Source organism: Pleurodeles waltl, chromosome 3_1 (assembly GCF_031143425.1).
Source record: "Pleurodeles waltl isolate 20211129_DDA chromosome 3_1, aPleWal1.hap1.20221129, whole genome shotgun sequence".
In the NCBI taxonomy this organism is placed as follows: Eukaryota; Metazoa; Chordata; class Amphibia; order Caudata; family Salamandridae; genus Pleurodeles; species Pleurodeles waltl.
In genome coordinates, this window is record NC_090440.1 from 221,335,654 (window position 1) to 221,352,923 (window position 17,270).

At 54.4% G+C, this 17,270-nt stretch overlaps 1 protein-coding gene across 1 annotated transcript in view; it reads right to left on the reverse strand.

Moving 5' to 3' along the window:
• LOC138283954 (E3 ubiquitin-protein ligase TRIM11-like) overlaps nucleotides 1-17,270 on the reverse strand; it is a 222,606-nt gene that overhangs the window by 117,843 nt on the left and 87,493 nt on the right. The gene's annotated exons all lie outside the window — the stretch shown is intronic.

Below are 17,270 nucleotides of genomic sequence, written 5' to 3' on the forward strand. Positions count from 1 at the left end.
CAGTGCATCAGCCACAACCACACAAGCACCACTGTAACAACCTGCTAGAACATCTACCTATCAATGCATTGACAACCACCACAACAGCACCACTATATCACCCTGTTGTTACTACATCTATATTTAACTGCACCAACCACTACCCTAAAAGCAACACTATAACAACCTGCTACAACATTCACCTATCACTGTGCCGGACGACACCACATGGACACCACTACCTCAACCTGCTACAACATATGCATTTCACTGCACTGACCTCCACCACACAGACACATCTACATCAACCTGTTACAATGTCTGCCCATCACTGCACTGCACACCACACAGGCATCACTGTATCATTCCGCTACTACATTCACCAATCACTGCACTGAAAGAACATTGTTGACTAACACTGACCCTCTCTTTTATCTTTCTGTTATCTTGTTCCTGACCCTAGCCCTTTTACAGATTGAGGCAGGACTCTGTAGTGTGTGCAGCCTGAGAGAAGGGAATATCCACCTGCTCCCTACTCGAAACAGCACATTAGTGCTGGCTTCTCGCTAAGTTATATGTTGCCCATTTGTTTCTGTACACAGGTATCACAAAACAAGAACACATTTGAAAAGACCATTTGGAATTCAGCCTTCTTATGAGCTAGTTGCTTCCACTGATTTTCATCTGTTGGCCTTATCATTGGCAGGAGCATTTGGCCTCTACAGAAGAGTTCTTTAATATTATGCCACTCTCTTTGTCACCATTTACCTTTTGAACTACAGACCCCTTTGTTGGTCATCAATTAAGACTTCAGACATTGTCAGTCTTTGATATGATAGTCATTAACGTGAGTCCTGATGAAGATGGATGGATGATGGGTTCCCTCCTAAACATGCATCCACGTGCTCTGTGCCCATAATGATTTGGCTTTACGAATGTGATATGACTGAAAATCTGCTGCTTTTGTTTAAAGACCAGGACTTTGCCCCTAGGACTTTGTTTTTCTGTTTGGACTACTTCATTAAATCATTTTTTCCTTAGATGGGGTTGTTTAGATTTACTTCTTTGAAGATGTATTTGAATGAAAGTAAAAAGAAAAAATAGTGCTCCCTGTAGATATCGTTTATTGAGCATTAATTCAAATTATAATTTGAATATATCTTCTGAGTTGATCAGATTCTCTGATGAGCTTATGGGGGTCATTCTGACCTCGGCGGTAAAAGTCGCTTACCGCCGGCCAGAAGGCCGCCATAACACGGCCGCGGTAAACCGCCACGGTCATTCTGACCCGCAACTGGCAAACCGCCAAAAACCCGACATCCACAAAAATCCGCCACACCAAAGGTCAGCGAAAAAATGGCGATGACCAAACCTCCACCGTCATGCCAACAGAAATACGCCCATACCATTCCGACCCACAAATCCACGCGGCGGTCTTTCAAACGCGGTATTCCATTGGCGGTACACACCGCTGCGCTCAAAATACACACACACATAGAAAACTCAGCAACATTGGTCAGTTCGAAATACACACACCTGATACACATACTAACACCATTCCCACACACCCAACACAATATAAAACACACACCCACATCACCCACAAGCCCCTAAGACCCGAAATCATTGACGAAGGCTAGAGAGAGAGCACAGAATAGAGAATCCCACATCACAGAGGCACACAACACCATCACCCACACAGAATCCACGCACCAAACACCACACACCACCACACGCACCACACTCATCACCACAAACGCCACCCCACACCTCAACCACACCACCCCATGGCACCCCAAAGACACCCCAGGTTCAGTGACGCCGAACTCAGGGTCATGGTGGAGGAAATAGTCCGTGTAGAGCCCCAGCTCTTCGGGGCACAGGTGCAGCACACCACAATTGCCAGGAAGATGGAGCTATGGCAAAGGATAGTGGACAGGGTTAACGCGGTGGGACAGCATCCACGCAATCGGGAGGACATCAGGAAGAGATGGAACGACCTACGGGGGAAGGTGCGTTCCATGGTATCAAGGCACAACATTGCGGTGCAGAAGACTGGCGGCGGACCCCCACCTACTCCCCCAGAATTTACCGCGTGGGAGGAGGAAGTCTTGCACATCCTGCATCCTGAGGGCCTTGCAGGAGTAGGCCGAGGAATGGACTCTGGTAAGGCAAATCTTCACTACTGCTTCCCACCCCCACCCCACCTGCATGCCAAATCATACCCCCACCCTCACCCCCTCCCCCATCACACCAACCCCTAGCAAAAGGCTCACCATCACAACCCACCCATCCCAACACCAAGCCCTGCATGCGACCCCAAAGCATGGACACCCATCACCAAAGCATGCCCACTGCACACACACATCACCCCCACAAGCCACCCTCACAAAAGCCCCCAGAAGGAAATGCCTGCACATGGGTACACGGACACCCACCCATCACACGAAATGCCACACACAGAAGCAATAACCATACCTTTATACCCCTGCAGGACCCGAACGCCACCACACCGCCACGGAGGGTCCACAGATGTCCATCCCACCCCCAGAAGAGGCCCCCAGCGATGACAGCAGCTCTGTCTCCCTGGAGCCAGACGACCAGCCCGGCCCATCGGGGACCTCTGGACAGTCGGTTCCCCACAGACAGCCACAGGCTACACCAGACCCAACCCCCTCTGGGAACACCAGCACAGCTCCCACCCAGCGGGCCCATGCCTCTGTCTCCAGGACACGTCAATCAGCGGTGTGTCCACCACTACAGGGCACCCAGGTTGACCCACCACCCCAACAACAACAGGGACCTGGGGGCAGTGGTAGTGGGCACACCGTCCAGGGGACAGACGCCCAGGAACACAGGGGAACTGGGAGGGCTGCTGTGCGACAGGGGGGGGACAGGCCCGGGGAACCGACTCTCCAAGAGGCCCTTTCCTCCATCATGGGAGCATACCACCGCTCCCAGGAGACGATGGCGACGGTACTGGCCCGGTTCCAGGAGATCCAGGAACTGCAGGAGGAACGGTACATGGGGATCAGGGAGGAACTGAGGAACATCGGTTCCGCAATGGGGACCATCGTCCTGGCCCTTACCCAGATCGTCACCACATTGCGGGACCATGTGGCACCCCAAAGGGCCCCTGTCACTAGCCCAGGCCAGGAACAGCCTACCACCTCCGCCGGCGCTAGTGGACAGGAGGCCCCCACACAACGACAGGCCACCAGAACCCCACCTCCTGCAGAAGAAGAACCACCCCGCAAGCGGAACCTGAGATCTCACAAGAAGACAGAGTAGGATTGCAAGACCCCCGCCAGCCTAAGATACCCCCTGATGTCATCCCACTGTCCCACATTGTCACCCTGTCCAACCTTGAACTGCCCTTGCTCCATCCTTCCACAGGCATATGGACAATGCACCTGTGCGACTGAGAACTGGACTCTGCCATGGACATTACTCCACCTCCACCCATCCCCGCTTCCCAATCATTTACCTATATGTAGCACTTAAAATAAATCACTTATTCCACATAAAAAAACAGGAGTCTGCTTGTATTCTTAACAAATGTATTACACATAACGGTGCAATAATGTCCAGTTACTTTGTGATGACAACATACCAATTTCAATAAGCTTTAGTCCATGGGCAAACAAAGCTGAAGTCAGGCAGTGGGTCATACAGCTCTGAAAAGGGAAGGGAAAGTCACAAATCAGTTAACAGGAACTGGGGGGAAACACAGACAGTGGAGACGCATGAGGCCTCAAGTAAATGTAAATTGGGGTGGCTGTTTCTTACCTGTGTGCTACTGAAAGTATTGTTGTATGACTGTATCCCTGTTGTCCGTGTCGTTCCCGTCGTCTTCCTCCTCTTCACTCTCCACAGGCTCCACAGCTGCAACAACACCACCATCTGGACCATCCTCCTGCAGAAAAGGCACCTGGCGTCGCAATGCAAGATTGTGAAGCATACAGCAGGCCACGATGATCTGGCACACCTTCTTTGGTGAGTACATGAGGGATCCCCCTGTCATATGCAGGCACCTAAACCTGGCCTTCAGGACCCCGAAGGTCCTTTCTATGATCCTCCTAGATCGCCCATGGGCCTCATTGTACCGTTCCTCTGCCCTGGTCCGGGGATTCCTCACTGGGGTCAGTAGCCACGACAGGTTGGGGTAACCAGAGTCACCAATTAGCCATACACGGTGTCTCTGTAGCTGATCCATCACATAAGGGATGCTGCTATTTCGCATGACATACGCGTCATGCACTGACCCAGGGAACTTGGCATTTACATGGGAGATGTACTGGTCAGCCAAACAGACCACCTGTACATTCATCGAATGATAACTTTTTCTGTTTCTGTACACCTGCTCACTTTCTTTGGGGGGAACCAAAGCCACATGGGTCCCATCAATGGCACCAATGATGTTGGGGATATGTCCAAGGGCATAGAAATCACCCTTCACTGTAGCCAATTCGCCCACTTCAGGGAAAATAATGTAGCTCTGCATGTATTTCATCAGGGCAGACAACACTCTGGACAAAACCTTAGAAAACATAGGCTGAGACATCCCAGATGATATGGCCACTGTTGTCTGAAAAGACCCACTTGCCAAAAAATTGAGTACTGACAGAACCTGCACCAGAGGGGGAATCCCCGTGGGTTGGCGGATGGGGGACATCAGGTCTGGCTCCAGCTGGGCACATAGTTCATGTATAGTTGCTCTGTCAAGCCGGTATGTAAGTATGATATGTCGTTCTTCCATTGTCGACAGGTCCACCAGCGGTCGGTACACGGGAGGATTCATCCTTCTCCTCGCAAGTCCCAGCGGACGGTGCCTAGGAAGGATAACATGGAGCACAGAGTCAAGCAACCCACAGGTTAGTTCACACAGCTTGCACAGTACACGAATCGCTATGAATGGAACGGCTTGTATGAGTGGCAATGCAAGGCCTAGGCCTGTGTGACGCAGTAGAAATCATGCCATGTGGGCCCTTGAAATGGCGGCTGCCTGAAGTGTGACAGTGGGATGTGAGGTCACTGCGCTGGCGTGGCACACCGTGGCAGTAGGCGGTCGAAGACCGCGGCGCAAAGCAGCATTGGTTAACATTGAACCCTATGGGTCTCAGGAGCCAATGACGATGTGCGCCGGCGGTCGCGGTATGCACCGCCGCGGTACGCACCGCCGCGGGCGTGACCGCCATTTTCTATCTGATTAATCACTCGAGACCTGATCATCCACAGGAGAGGACCTATACTGCAAGTGCTGCTGTGACCTCGGTCTGGGAGATACAATAGCTGCTGCGACTAGGGAAAGGGCCCCTGCCTTCACTGCCGAAGAATTGGAGAAACTTGTTGATGGGGTCCTCCCCCAGTATGTGCTACTCTACGGCCCTCCAGACCAACAGGTTAGTACACAGGGTGCACGTTGAATGGGCTATGCCTGTGTTGAGTGGGGTGTATGTAAGATGGTGGGGAGGGGAGCGAATGAGGAGTGCAACGCACGAAAGATGAGAGCATGTGCCACATGGCAAGGTTGGGGAGGGGGGGGGCACTCACATTGACCAGGCAGAAAACTGATGCGATTTCCTTTACCACCCTGTACATGTCACATAGGTCAGCGCCCATCAGAAGATCGACATTTGGCGTGCCATCGCCAAGGACGTCCGGGCCCTGGGGGTCCACAACAGACGGGGCACCCACTGCCGAAAGAGGTGGGAGGACATCCGCCGCGGGACCAGAAAGACCGCCGAGTCTCTGCTGGGGATGGCCTCCCAACGTAGGAGGGGTGCCAGCCGCCAATTGACCCCCCTGATGTCCCGGATCCTGGCAGTGGCGTGCCCCGATTTGGATGGGCACGTGAGGACATCACAGCAGACTCAAGGGGGTGAGTATCAGCACATTCTGCTATCTTTGCGCGCAGTGAAGGTGTCTGGGTGGGGGAGGAGGGCTGTGGCTATCTCCAGGCCAGGGCGCTTTCTGTAGGCTAGGCCCCTCCGTTAGACACGGCCCTGTGCCCCCACCCCCCACCTCTGTAGGGTGCCAAGTACAGCTATCCATGGTCCGGCCTCACCCATGTGTGCATTTGTCGTCCATAGACCCGTAGGCCTAGTCAAAATAACTGAGTAGTGTACCTCCATTGTGCGGCCTAGTTCAGTGGGCTTCTGTGTCTGTCCTCTCCAACAATGGTGTTTCCAATGCATGCACTCAACCTGTCTTCATTTCTCCCCCCCCCATTTTCTTTGTCTTCCTGTTCATGTGTGCATTAGCATCATCAGGCGGAGGAGAAGTGGCATTGGCGCACGAGGGAGCTGCATCTCACATGGCCCCGGAGGGCCATACAACAGACTCCGAGTACACCAGTGAGACGGAGGGCGAGTGGAGCTCCACAACGGGGACCCGTGGAGACGTCAGCGACACCGACACGTCCTCGGAAGGGAGCTCCCTAGCGGTGGCGGCAACATCCGTGCCCACCGCCACAACAGGTACAGCCGCCACCCAGCGCACCAGCCCCGCCCTCCCAGCAGCCCCTCAGCCTTCGCTCCGTGCCCGCTCACCCAGGAAGGCGGGCATCTCCTTCGCCCCAGGCACCTCAGGCCCTGCCCCAGTTACCCCTGCTGCCCTCAGTGAGGAGGTCATTGACCTCCTCAGGACACTCATTGTTGGGCAGTCTACCCTTTTGAATGCCATCCAGGGTGTAGAAAGGGAGGTGCATCGGAGCAATGCATACCTGGAGGGCATTCATTCGGGTCAGGCTGCCCATCAGCGATCGTTCAACGCTCTGGCCTCAGCACTGACAGCAGCCATTGTCCCTGTCTCCAGCCTCCCTCTTCTGACTCCCTCCACCCAGTCCCAGTCTCCTGTTCCTCTGCCTATCCCATCCACACCATCAGACCAGCCTGCACACACCTCTACACCCAAGGGCAGCTCATCCAGACATAAGCACCACAGATCCCACAAGCATTCACCCAAGCAACATCCAGATGCAGACATGCCAACAGTCACTACCACCTCTGTGTCCCCCACCTCCTCATCTCCCTCCTCCCTCCCTGTGACGTCTCCACTCACACCTGCATGCACACCACCATCAGCCAGTACTTCCATCACCAGCCCACCCTCCATTACAGTCCGCACACGTGCAGTCACCACCCCCACTGCCATTTACACGTCCCCTGTGTCCTCTCCCAGTGTGTCTGTCACCCCCTCTTCCAAAGCACACAAACGCAGGCAGCCACCCACCCAACAGCCATCCACCTAACGACAGCCTCCGTCACAAGCACCTGCACCCAAAGACAGCACACTTGACTCTCCTACAACCACATCCTCTTCCTCCACTCCCAAACCCACTACACCTACCCATCCCTGTCCTTCCAAAGTCCTTTTCCTTTCCAACCTTGAGCTTGTTCCAATCACTGACCCACCCCCTCCATCTGGTAAGACTAAAAAAAGCACCTCAGCCACCACCAGCCCTGCATCTGCTGTGACCATAGTGCAGGGCTATTGGAGTCCACCAGATCCTAGGGCAGGAACATCGGCCAGCAGCAAGGGGACAGCCAGCCCCCCCCCCCCGGAAGAGGACAAAAAAGAAAAAAGCCCGGCGCGACAAGCCTGAGACGGCTGCCACCAAGGACAGTAGCCTTGCCCCGTCACCTGCCACATCATCCAAGGGAGGCAAGGGCCACAGAGCTCCAGCGAAGGAGGGCAAGGGCAGCAGGGCGGAGAAGTCAGGCAGCAGGCGAGCTGCCCAGGAGGGCCCCACCAGCCCCATTCCGGGTGTGACGGACGACACCCACGGGCCCAGGACTCCATCACAGGAGGGCGCCGCGACCGCAAGTTCGGATGGCGAATGAGCGGGAAGTCTTGCCCAGGTCTGGCTCCCTAGACACACAGGACAAGCACCGCTGAACAGGGCCCCGCTGGGACAAGAACCGCTGAACGGGCCCCGCCGGGAGGAGCACTGCTGAACAGGGCCCCGCCGGGACAAGAACCGCTGAACGGGCCCCGTCGGGAGGAGCACCGCTGAACAGGGCACCGCCGGGACAAGAACCGCTGAAAGGGCCCTGCCGGGAGGAGCACCGCTGAACAGGGCCCCGCCGGGAGGAGCACCGTTGAACAGGGCCCGCCGGGACAAGAACCGCTGAACGGGCCCCGCCAGGAGGAGCACCGCTGAACAGGGCCCCGCCGGGACAAGAACCGCTGAACAGGGCCCCGTCGGGAGAAGAACCGCACCGCTGGGCCCTTCATCTCAAGCACCGCACCGCTGGGCCCTTCATCTCAAGCACCGCTCCGCTGGGCCCTTCATCTCAAGCACCGCTCCGCAGGGCCCTTCATCTCAAGCACCGCTCCGCTGGGCCCTTCATCTCAAGCACCGCACCGCTGGGCCCTTCATCTCAAGCACCGCTCCGCTGGGCCCCGCTGGGCCCCGCTGTCTCCAGCACCGCTCTGCTGGGCCCGCCGTCTCAAGCACCGCACCGCTGGGCCCTTCATCTCAAGCACCGCTCCGCTGGGCCCTTCATCTCAAGCACCGCTCCGCTGGGCCCTTCATCTCAAGCACCGCTCCGCTGGGCCCCGCCGTCTCAAGCACCGCTCCGCTGGGCCCTTCATCTCAAGCACCGCTCCGCTGGGACCTTCATCTCAAGCACCGCTCCGCTGGGCCCTTCATCTCAAGCACCGCACCGCTGGGCCCTTCATCTCAAGCACCGCTCTGCTGGGCCCCGCCGTCTCCAGCACTGCTCCGCTGGGCTCCGCCGTCTCAAGCACCGCTCCGCTGGGCCCTTCATCTCAAGCACCGCTCCGCTGGGCCCTTCATCTCAAGCACCGCACCGCTGGGCCCTTCATCTCAAGCACCGCTGGCCCATTGACAGTGCTGGTTCTGTGTCGAGCAGGGCTTCAGGAAGCACTCTGGGCACCATGCCTCCTCCAATAACAGTGGAGTCGGTAATCCATCTGATGGACTGTGGCTTTGCACTCCCCAGGATGGTCCAGTGGGCAAGCCTCCCACTGTTGGGACTTGTGAGACTGTGGCTTTGCACTCCCCAGGATGGGACAGTGGGCATGGAGGCCCCTCGTGGATCTGGCGTCGTGGACTCATGTGGCTGAGGTGCCCCCCCTTCCCTTCCCCCTGAGGTGCCTGTAGTTTTATCATCTGATGCCCCTGCAGTGTTCTCTCCAATGGTATCTGGTCTCCTGTGTGGGCTTTGCCCATGTGTTTGTGCACATTGGCCCACGGACTATGGAACTTTGACGGAATGTGCTGGACTTTTTGCCTATGGATATATTGTGGACTATGTTCATTCCTTAATTTTGTATCTTTTATATGGCATATTTCCCATTCCATCAATGGAGCTATTTATACATATATTTTATAGATCATTTAAATTGTGTCTTTGCATTATTCCGGGGGGTTTCTGTGATGTCACTCTGACTTGTTGCTCGGCATTGGGGTGTAGGTATTTGTGGTGGGGGGGTGGGTGTATGGCGCATGTGTGTGCCCCTAAGCTTTCCTCCTCCCCCCTCGCCTGAGTCGTAGGTGCAGTACTCACCGTTGTCGTCTGCGCCGGCGTTCGTACTCTTGGTAGATGAGCAGGTAGACAATAGCTGGTAGGATGTGTAATTCGGGCTCCATGCTGTCCTCCTTCCTCGTGGAGTGTGTATAGGTGAGCGTTTTCCCGTTCGTAGTCTGTTTCCGCCGTGTTTTTATCGGCGGGGCTCCCGCCCCGGAAAAGGTGGCGGATTGGTGAGTTGTGATAGGGTGGGCGGTACATTGTCTGCCGCCTGCCTGTTGGCAGTGACCGCCGCGCTGTTTGTCGGTCCCGCCGTGGCGGTCGGAGTGTTAAAGTGGCGGCCTGCGTTGGCGGTTCCCGCCAGGGTTAGAATTCCATTTTTTTGACCGCCGGCCTGTTTGCGGGTTGGCCGCCGCTTTATCACCGACTGCCAGGGTCAGAATGACCCCCTATGTGTCCTGATATTTACCATGTCTGTACCTTTGGACCCTTGAAAGAACTAGATACTTTGGTGATTGCTGATTATTTCTGGTATAGATTTTTTATCTTTTGACTGTCATTGGATAGATACTCTGTTACCGTATTAGCATGTTCCCAGCCCTATTTGGTTTATTTTTATTTTCTGTCCTTAGCCCTGACCATAACACTGCCCCTAACTTGACCATAAACCTCACCTGAATGTTGACCCTAATTGAGGCCCAGATCCTGACCTTGACAATAATCCTGACCTTGATGTGAGAGGCCTGGATCCAGCAGTAACTGCAATCTTGACTCTAACCCTGACGATAGCCTCAGCTGTACCTTTGGTTCCGGATGGTGCCTGGTCCTGACCCTAACACTGACCCAGACTCTGACCATGACCCAAGTCATAACCCTGACAATGAAGGCTGCCTGTGTTATAGCATCAGACCTTATTTGGTTTCTTATCTTTAATTTATATTTTAGAGGTTTGATGGACCTTTTGACTGTGATTAGAGTAATTACCACCATAAATCCCAAATCTAACACAAAATCAGCATTAATACCAATAAACAACATCAATAACCTTTGGAGTCAGAAACTTTTCGCAGCATGAACCTTTTGGGCATGAATGACCACACCTTGTTTAAAGTTAGAATGTTTATTTCCCTATATTAACAATGCTATTATCATGTAAATTAATCTCAACTCCATCTGATACACATATGAGTACAGCACTGGTTGACCAAATCTTCTAAAGAATCTCAATTTCACTAAAGCATTAATCACTAAACCTTCAAGAGCTATGGTACAAATCATTAGCAAGAACAACTGCGCAATAGAAATAGCAAACATCTAGGTTCAGCAACTGAGCATCATCAATTTGTAGTAATCGCAACCTGTCAACATGTCAGGATTTGCCTTACTAAACTTCTGATTAGACCAGCATGTTTAGGCTTCATGTGAAACAATGTAGTCAACATAAATTTGGAAAACATATAACCATGGCTCTATCAAATAGCAGTTGGTACCTAGAAACAAAAGACAACTTACAACAAGTACAATAGCATTTTGTTATACTTCTCCTCATATGGATCAGCAAGCCGCAATTATCTTCGTCAGTTGGACATCAGTTGGGTCAGCATCAGCAACTGGCCATTAAAGGGAATGGTTCAGAACCGGAGTCTCTAGGCTATCAGAACCATTAAAAAGCAATATCTAAAGTATCAGCATTCAGCATCAGTAGTTTAAGCAATAGAGTTAAAGTAGAATTCGCTCAGGAGGAAATCGAAATAGGAATGAGCACACCTCTTTGGAGGAAAAATAGGAATGAGCATACCTTTACGGAGGAAAAATAGAAATGAGCACACCTCCCTCTGTGCAGTCGGGCTAAGTTAAAATCGTCTAAAGAATTTCCCACATTACCATTGGTCAAAGAATCGTACTTTGGCAATTAGTCCAATAGAAATAAAAGCTTGAGTCCGAGATATAATTAAACTGTTTTTCACATAATGATGATTGGCTCCTCTTCTCCTGTTCCCTCCGTCAGGTAAAATTTTTGTATCCATCGTTACTCCAGTCAGTGCATCCATTGTTAGCTCCTGGGAACATCGCTGTCTCACGCCTCAGACTATACATTGTAGCAACGACATAGGGGAGGGGGGAGGCAGAAGTCAGGGACACACACACGCAACACCCCCACCCCCACCCTCACACATTACAACACACACACCAATGCATTTCCAAACATCACAGTAACAACCCACAACCCCGCCGGAAGAATGCAAAGACAAAAGGAAATCAGTTCAAACATTGTAATGTATCAAAATACAGTTCCAAATATATACCGATATATATGCACATTCAAAATTATATACATTACGAGAAGTAGTGCAGGTATGCACATATCAATGTCTTTGCACCACTGGTCCAAAAATGCATGGGCGAGCCCACACTAGATACCTGTCCACAAACGGAGAGAACACTGCAGGGGCATCAGATGGAAATACAACAGGCACCTCAGGGGGAAGGGAAGGTGGGGGGGCACCTCAGCCGGATTACAGCACCACGCCAGATCCACGACGGGGCTCCATGCCCATTGATGTATCCTGGGGAGTGCAAAGACACAGTCTCTCAAGCCTCTACAGTGGGTGGGTTGCCCACTGTACCATCCTGGGGAGTGCAAAGCCTCAGTCTCTCAAGTCTCTACAGTGGGTGGTTTGCCCACTGTACCATCCTGGGGAGTGCAAAGCCACAGTCTCTCAAGTCTCTACAGTGGGTGGTTTTCCCACTGTACCATCCTGGGGAGTGCAAAGCCACAGTCTCTCAAGTCTCTACAGTGGGTGGTTTGCCCACTGTACCATCCTGGGGAGTGCAAAGCCACAGTCTCTCAAGTAGATAACAGTCTCCACTGGTTCTGGAGGGGTACTGGTGCCCAAAGTGCTTCATCCTGTTAAGGACAGACGGAGTGGATGCATGTCTCCACTGGTTCTGGAGGGGGAATGGTGCCCAGAGTGCTTCATCCTGTTAAGGACAGACGGAGTGGATGCATGTCTCCACTGGTTCTGGAGGGGGAATGGTGCCCAGAGTGCTTCATCCTGTTAAGGACAGACGGAGTGGATGCATGTCTCCACTGGTTCTGGAGGGGGAATGGTGCCCAGACTGCATCAGGCTCCCTGTGACGGTTCCTGTTCCGTCACTGTCCCAGCTGCACATGGGATAACAATGCTCGATGTGGCGGTGTTTTCCTTGTTCAGTGGTGCTTTGCCCTGTTCAGCGGTGCTTTGCCATGGGTGTCTCTGACCTGTTCAGCGGTGCTTTGCCATGGCGGTCTCTGACCTGTTCAGCGGTGCTTTGCCATGGCGGTCTCTGACCTGTTCAGCAGTGCTTTGCCATGGCGGTCTCTGACCTGTTCAGCGGTGCTTTGCCCTGTTCAGCGGTGCTTTGCCATGGCGGTGTTTTCCTTGTGCAGCGGTGCTTTGCCATGGCGGGCTCTGACCTGTGCATTGGTGTGTGGCATGACGGTCCGTCATTGCCCAGCGGGGCTGTGGCTGCCGGGGACCTCCTGGGCACTGACTCCGGCGGTGGTCTCCTGACCAGTGACGATACTGCTGCCCTCCTGGGCTCTGACTCCGGCGGTGGTCTCCTGACCAGTGACGATACTGCTGCCCTCCTGGGCACTGACTCCGTCGGTGGTCTCCTGACCAGTGACGATACTGCTGCCCTCCTGGGCTCTGACTCCGGCGGTGGTCTCCTGACCAGTGACGATACTGCTGCCCTCCTGGGCACTGACTCCGGCCGTGGTCTCCTGACCACTGACTCCGGCGGTGGTCTCCTGACCGGTGACGATACTGCTGCCCTCCTGGGCACTGACTCCGGCGGTGGTCTCCTGACCAGTGACAATACTGCTGCCCTCCTGGGCACTGACTCCGGCGGTGGTCTCCGGACCAGTGACGATACTGCTGCCCTCCTGGGCACTGACTCTGGCGGTGGTCTCCGGACCAGTGACGACAGTGCTGGCGTTGGCGTCCCGGCCGCCGGGGAGGATGGCGCCCTTGTCCGCCGTGCTGCTCTTCCCAGACTGTGCAGACTTCTTCTGGCCCCTCACCACCTTTGGAGGAGTCACAGCTGACTCTGCAATCCCCCTGGGACCCTTGTGAGCAGTTGTGCCGCCAGGAGTCTTCATCCTGTCCTATCGGCCACTTTCCAACTTGAGGTGCTTTACAGGGGGTGGACTGGCAATGCTTTGGCTCCGTGTCACACTGGCTGCCCTGGTGGCCGGTGCACTCCACACACCTTGAACATGCACCACAGGTCCTGGAGTTTTTTTGGCTGAGGTGCTACTACAGGACTTATGAATTGGAGGGGTGGGGGTGGGGGCAAAGAGGTCAACGTTGCTGAGGAAGTGCTGCTGACGAAGACTGGGATGGGTAGCTGGAGGGGGTCTGGGAGTGGAGGAAGAGGAGGTGGTTGTAGGAGGTGTAACTTTAGGTGTTTTGGGTGCGGGTGCAGGTACTGGAGTCTGTTGTGAGGTGGATGGATGTTGGGTGTGTGGGTGCCCGCGTTTGTGTACTTTGGGAGGGGGCATCACAGACACACTGGGAGTGGACACAGGGGATGTGTAAATGGTAGTGGGGGTGGTGAGTGCAGGTGAGCGGGGTGTGGTGCTGGGTGTTCTGGTGCGAGTCCTAGTGCCTGTAGATGTAGTGCATGCAGGTGAGAGTGTAGACGACACTGGGAGGGAGGAGGGAGACGACGACGAGGGGGACACAGTGGAGGCAGTGGATGTTGCTGTGTCTGTATGTGGGTGATGCTTGTGTGAGTGCCTGTGGGTTGTGTGGTGCCTATGTTTGCCTGAGCTACTTGTGTGTGTTGAGGTGTATGCATGCTTGTTTGATGGTGTGCTTGGGGTAGGCTGGGGTACAGGGGATTGGGTCTGGGTGGAGGAAGTTGGAGGGGGGAAGCTAGACACAGGGACAATGGCTGCCATCAGTGCTGAGGCCAGAGATTGCAGGGTTCGATGAAGGGCAGCCTGACCAGAATGAATGCCCTCCAGGAATGCATTACCGTGTTGCAACTCCCTTTCTACACCCTGGATGGCATTCACAATGGTAGACTGCCCAACAGTGAGTGACCTGAGGAGGTCAATGGCCTCCTCACTGAGGGCAGGAGGGGTGACAGGGGCAGGGGCTGAGGTGCCTGGGGCGAAGGTGATGCCCACCCTCTTGGGTGAGCGGGCACAGGGCGAACGCTGAGGGGCTGCTGGGAGGGCGGTGCTGGTAGGGGAGGTGGCGGCTGTACCTGTAGAAGTGGGGGGCACAGATGGTGCCGCCACCACAAGGGAGCTCCCATTGGCAGACGAGTCCGTGTCGCTGGTTGGTAATCCGGTGACCGACGTGAAGCTCCCCTCGCCCTCCATCCCACTGGTGTATTCTGAGTCCGTGGTGTGGCCCTCCATGGCCATGTGGGATGCAGCTCCCTCGTGCTCCGGTGCCACTGTACCTCCGCCTGATGATGCTGATGCACAAAAGAACAGGGAGAGCAGAAAAAGGGGGGGGTGACGACAGAAGAAAGACAGGTTGAGTGCATGGCTTACCGCTACCGTTGGCGGGCAATACAGATACAGCAGCCCCCTGCACTACACCGTGCTCTTGGCCACTACAGATGCAATTCCTGGGATCTGGCCTACATGGCTATGGTGGACATCTGCACACATGGATGCCACAGGGGCATGTATACCTGTACTTGGCCCTCTACTGAGGTGGGGTGGAGTGGCACATGGCCTGCATTACGGAGGGGCCTAGCCTACGGAAGTCACCCTGGCCTAGGGAAACCCACATCCCTCCTCCCCAACCCAGACCCCTCCACTGCGCGCAAAGTCCCCAGAATGAGAGTGTACTCACCCCCTTGTGTCTGCTGTGATGCCCTCAAGCGCCCATCCAACTCCGGGTAGGCCACTGCCAGGATCCTGAACATCAGGGGGGTCATGGTGTGACGGGCACCCCTCCCACGTTGGGAGGCCATCCCCAGCTGAGCCTCCGCCGTCTTCTTGCTCCAGCGGCGAATGTCCTCCCATCTTTTCAGGCAGTGGATGTCACGTCTCTGGTGGACCCCCAGGGTCCGGACGTCCTTGGCGATGGCATGCCAAATGTCCTTCTTCTGGTGGGCGCTGACCTACATGACATGCACAGGGGAAGAAGAAAAGTCATTACCAACTGCACCGTCGATGTGAGTGGCCCCCATCCCTACCCTTGCCATGTGGCACATGTATTCACAGTCCTTCATGTTCCCTGAACTCTGCCCCCTTCCTTCTTACAACCAGCCCTCTCCACCCAGGCATAGCCCATACAACGTGCTCCCTTGGTACTTACCTGTTGGTCTGGAGGACCGTAGAGTAGCGTATACTGGGGGAGGACCCCGTCCACAAGCTTCTCCAACTCCTGAGCAGTGAAGGCAGGGGCCCTTTCCCCAGACGCAGCAGCCATTGTCTCATCCAGACTGAGGTCACAGCAGCACTTGCAGTGTAGGTCCTCTCCTGTCGAAGATCAGGTATCGAGTGATTGAACAGATCGAAAATTGCGCTCACGTCCGCAGCGGTGACGTCCGCGGCGGTGCGTATCAAACATGATACGCACCACCGGCGCACTTCATCACTGGCTCCTGGGACCCATAGGGTCCAATGTTAACCAATGCAGCATTGCGTTGCGGTCTACGACCGCCTACCGCGAAGGGGTACAACGCCAGCGCAGATACCTCACATCCCATTGTCCCAGTTTAGAGGTCAGGCATCCGCCATTTCAGGGGCCCCCATGGCTTCATTTACTACTGCATCACACATACCTAGGCCTACACTCAACACACATACAGGAAGAGTTTTGTGTTTGGTGTCGTGTTCTGTGTATCTGTGGGTACATACCTGGAAATTTGTTGACTCTGTGGTCGCTGTTGTCCTTCCTAGGCACCGTCAGCTTGGACATTTGAGAAGATGGCGGAATCCTCTGGTGTACCGACCGCTGGTGGACCTGTTGACAATGGAGGAGCGACATTTAATCATCACCTACAGGTTTGACCGTGCCACTATCCAGGAACTATGTACCCAGTTGGAGCCAGACCTGATGTCACCAATCCGCCATCCCACTGGAATCCCCCCTGACGTGCAGGTGCTGTCAGTGCTCCATTTCCTTGCAAGTGGGTCTTTTCAGACAACAGTGGCCATGGCATCAGGGATGTCCCAGCCTATGTTTTCCAACGTGTTGTCCAGAGTGTTGTCTGCCCTGCTGAAACACGTAAGGAGTCTACATCGTTTTCCCTCAGGTGGAGGATTTGGCTACAGTTAAAGGTGACTTCTATGCCCTTGGACATATCCCCAACGTCATAGGTGCTATTGATGGCACCCATGTAGCTCTGGTCCCCCCCCCCCACAGGAGTGAACAGGTGTACAGGAACCGGAATAGTTATCATTCAATGAATGTACAGATGGTATGTTTGGCAGACCAGTAAATCTCCCAGGTAAATACTATGGCCCATATTTATACTTTTTGACGCTAAACTGCGCTAACGCAGTTTAGCGTCAAAAAATTTAGCGCCGTCTAACGCCATTCTGAAGCGCCATGCGGGCGCCGTATTTATGGAATGGCGTTAGCCGGCGCAAGCAGACCGGCGCTGCCTGGTGTGCGTGGAAAAAAACCACGTAGACCAGGCAGCGCCGGCATAGGGGGAAAATGGCGTTAGGGCGTCTTAAAATGGGGCAAGTCAGGTTGAGGCAAAAAAATCGCCTCAACCCGATTTGCGCCATTATTTTCGACGCCCAGACGCCATTTAAATGACTCCTGTCTT